This window comes from Myxine glutinosa, chromosome 7, assembly GCF_964187855.1.
Source record: "Myxine glutinosa chromosome 7, kmMyxGlut1.1, whole genome shotgun sequence".
In the NCBI taxonomy this organism is placed as follows: Eukaryota; Metazoa; Chordata; class Myxini; order Myxiniformes; family Myxinidae; genus Myxine; species Myxine glutinosa.
Genome location: NC_136267.1, coordinates 163,609,715 through 163,613,247, shown reverse-complemented (window position 1 = coordinate 163,613,247; position 3,533 = coordinate 163,609,715).

Genomic DNA, 3,533 nt, shown 5'->3' with positions numbered 1-3,533 from the left:
GGTGATCCACTCCCTGGTGCAGTGTGCGTGATGTGGGAGGGATGGGGGCAGGGAGGGAGAGGATTTGAGCTCTTAAAGTCACATTTTACATGAGATCTCGTATCTTCAACTATCTTAGCTTATCTATTGTCTTATCTTATCCATCTCTTATCTACCCCCATCCAAAACCTTTATATTGTTACGGACGCGGTTAAAGATGTTATTTTGACCGAGCGGTGGTGTAACCGCGACCGAACAGTTATTCCCCGACTAATACCCGATTTGCCCCAAACTTTGGCCGGATCGCGCCACCGCTATTCAATCGGGAAAACTCTAAAGCGACCGAATACAAAGAGGAAAAGGAATAAGACGAGGAGACGTACAGAAGAGTAATTGGATTTATTATTTACACATATAAGTTGGAAGAAAGCAGTCACGTTTATTTACAGACGAGATTAGATACACAGTGCAACGCTAGCTTACCTACAGTCTTAATTAACCCAGGGACAGAACAAACAAGGACAGACTCACTCGGGGAATGATGATAGGACTGGCGGGAGATGGATGGCTGGCGGGATAGGGAGGTCCACTGGTCCTTCAGCACGATTGACTCGTTGGGCAGCCGCCGCTCCTCCGCGGCCCTGCTCCAAACTGCCGTCCAGGCCTCACGCTGCTGTGGCTGCAGTTTCGGTGGCTCCAGCTGCAGCAAATGCAGTTGCGGTGGCTCGAGCTGCAGTTCAACTCTGGACTTCTTGGTTGGACTCAACTCCTTGGACTCCCTCTCGTCTCTCGGTAAAGGCTCATCTCTCTTCTGCTCGGTAAACGCCCTGCCGTGGGTTATATAGGCCCCACCCCTCAACCTTCGCGAACCTCCTCGATGTTTCTTTCCACACCCTCTCCAAGTCCAACCCCTTGTTCGTGGTTGGTTGAGTGGGGCTGACTCACTCCTCCCCTCTATGATGAGGTGGGGACCCGCCTTTCTTCCCCAACCCTGCCTCGTGGTCATTGGCGGCAATTGGAGCGGAGGTAGTTTCCAATCGACGAAAATGGGGAATGGAGGTTTTGGGAATGGGAATGAAGGGAATTTATCTCTTTCACTTGGTGCAATGGAGTACTTCTATTAATGGGAGACACAGCCTTACCCTAAAACACAGAATAAGATATAACTATCGAACAGGGGTATTCTAGGATTGGCTGACGTGTATGCTTGTGGACTAATTATGGGATGCCCTTTTGACCTTTACACAGCTCCGGAGGCAGGAGGCGCAGACTCAAGCAATATTCATCACCAATTTACCACAATACAACACAATCAAAAAAAATACAGTCCTCATATCCGCAACAATATTTTATACCCCCACTAATTCACCCCAGATCCCCTTTTTTGAAATATCAACTTATTTCCTGGAAGTCCTTCCAGTGTTCATATGTTTTATACTTCTCCCCCTTTCCCACGCCTCCTCCCCCCAAGCCCTCTCCCTCCCACAGATCTCCCGATCTCCCTACTCTCAAATGTTGTGTTTGTGCACCTCCCTATCTCTCCCTATCTTTTCTACCACTCCCCTTATTATATGCTTTATGTGTCTGTTTGATTTCTTGTATGATTAATGTTAGCTCTTTTTCACGAGCCTCGATCCTGTATACAAAAAAAGAAAAAAAAGATGTAATGACACATTTCAAACTGTATTTCCCATGTGCACGCACATGCATTCACATGTTATCAGAAGTAAATACATTGTGTAGATTACATCATTTGTGGATCTGATAAATTGCCAGTTAACCAGTTTGTAAAACTGAATGTGCAGCATCAAACTCAAGATGTCCAAATATCACACACACGTCCATGCCCGTGGCATTCCCACGGGTGACCCCACTAGTATATATATATATATATATATATATATTACGGACACTTATTATTCCTGGTACATATGTATATATAACGGTGCTCTCTCCAGGTTATGATTAGGCAAGCAAGCACTCAGTGGGCGGACAGACGGGGCAGGGCACACGATGCACCAAAACGTGCTCATTCAACTAATGGATCGGCCTGAAGCCAAAAAGCCTCCTTGGCCGTCCATCGAATTTCGTAGAACAGAAGTGATTTCTGCCATGCGAGAGTCGCGTCGGTGTGGGCCGTGGATTGCGATTTGATACGAGGCCGGACGTAAGAATCAGGCAGGAAGCTACAAGGAACAAGCACGAAATTGTAGTATGTAAGCCTGAGTTCATTTGTAAAGCACGCGGATTGCAACGCGTCCTTCACTGACCGCCTCTGTAGCTCATTTAGGTGAAGGTCAGACATTTTCAGAGTTACACATTGAGAGATCTGCATGCCAGAGGCAAAAGTTGGAATGTTGGCCGGATTCCATTCACTATGAACACGTTATTATTCCTGGTTTTGTGTTACGGACACTGCGCGACTTGATCATCTACCAGGTCTCTCCCAATTGTTGCTAAAAGCTTTAAATGCCATAAGGTCCTCATCAACCTGTCGTCCGTAAGTGTTTTTAACCCTGGAGTTTCTTGTGCGAAGTCTGAAGTTGGAATGCTCCGATACATTGATGGTTCCATGTTGTTGTTTTTCTTGTTTTTTTTGTTTTCTTTTTTTTGTATACAAGATCGAGGCTAGTGAAAGAGCTAACATTAATCACACAAAAAGTCAAACCGACACATAAAACACAAAAATAAGGGGAGCGGTAGACAAGTTGGGGAGAGAGGGGGAAGGACACAAACACAACATTTGAGAGCAGGGACATCGGGAGAAATGTGGGAGGGGAGGGCTTGGGGGGAGGTGGGAGAGGTATAAAACACATGGACACTGCAAGGACTTCCAGGAAAGAAGTTGGAATTTCAAAAAAAGTGGATCTGGGGTGAAATTATCGGGGGTAGAAAAGATCAAGGTTTTGGATGGGGGAAGATAAGAGATGGTGGTGAACAGCTGTTTTAAAGACCTGGAGGGAGGAGTGGGATTGAAGGGAGTGGGGGAGTTTGTTCCAGAGGCGGGAGAAAAGAGGAATGAAAGAGTTAAGGTGAGCAGAGAGCCTAGATTATGGCCGTTTAACCATAAGTTATGGTTAAACAGTTATGGTTATATAATAAACAACTTGATCCTGGCACCTGGTCGCTGGGTGAAGAAAAGGCTCACCCATGTTATTGAATATTACATCAACGTCCATCTTCCTTTTCCATTTGATTGCTGCCCTTTTTGTATGGTCGGCGCAGCGGTAGCTCAAACATACCTGTTGTGTGCCTCGACGACATTCCGAGCCTGATAGGCCCGTAGCCCCTTCCTCCGGTTCCCACCTGGTGGCCGTTGTACAACATTGAGAAACCGCATTCTTGTCCTATTGAAAGAAGGCGCAGCCATTAGCATTGGCATTTGGAGTTAAGGTTGTGCGGTTTGACGATGTGGGCTGTCAAGTGGGATCTCTGGAGGAGTAAAAAGTCAGATTTGATTGAGGGGGAGGATGTGAGGATTTATGGAGGTTCCAGAGAGTTGGATCCACCAACTAATGTACTGATCCTTTCTCTTGCGTGGGTTACGCATGCGG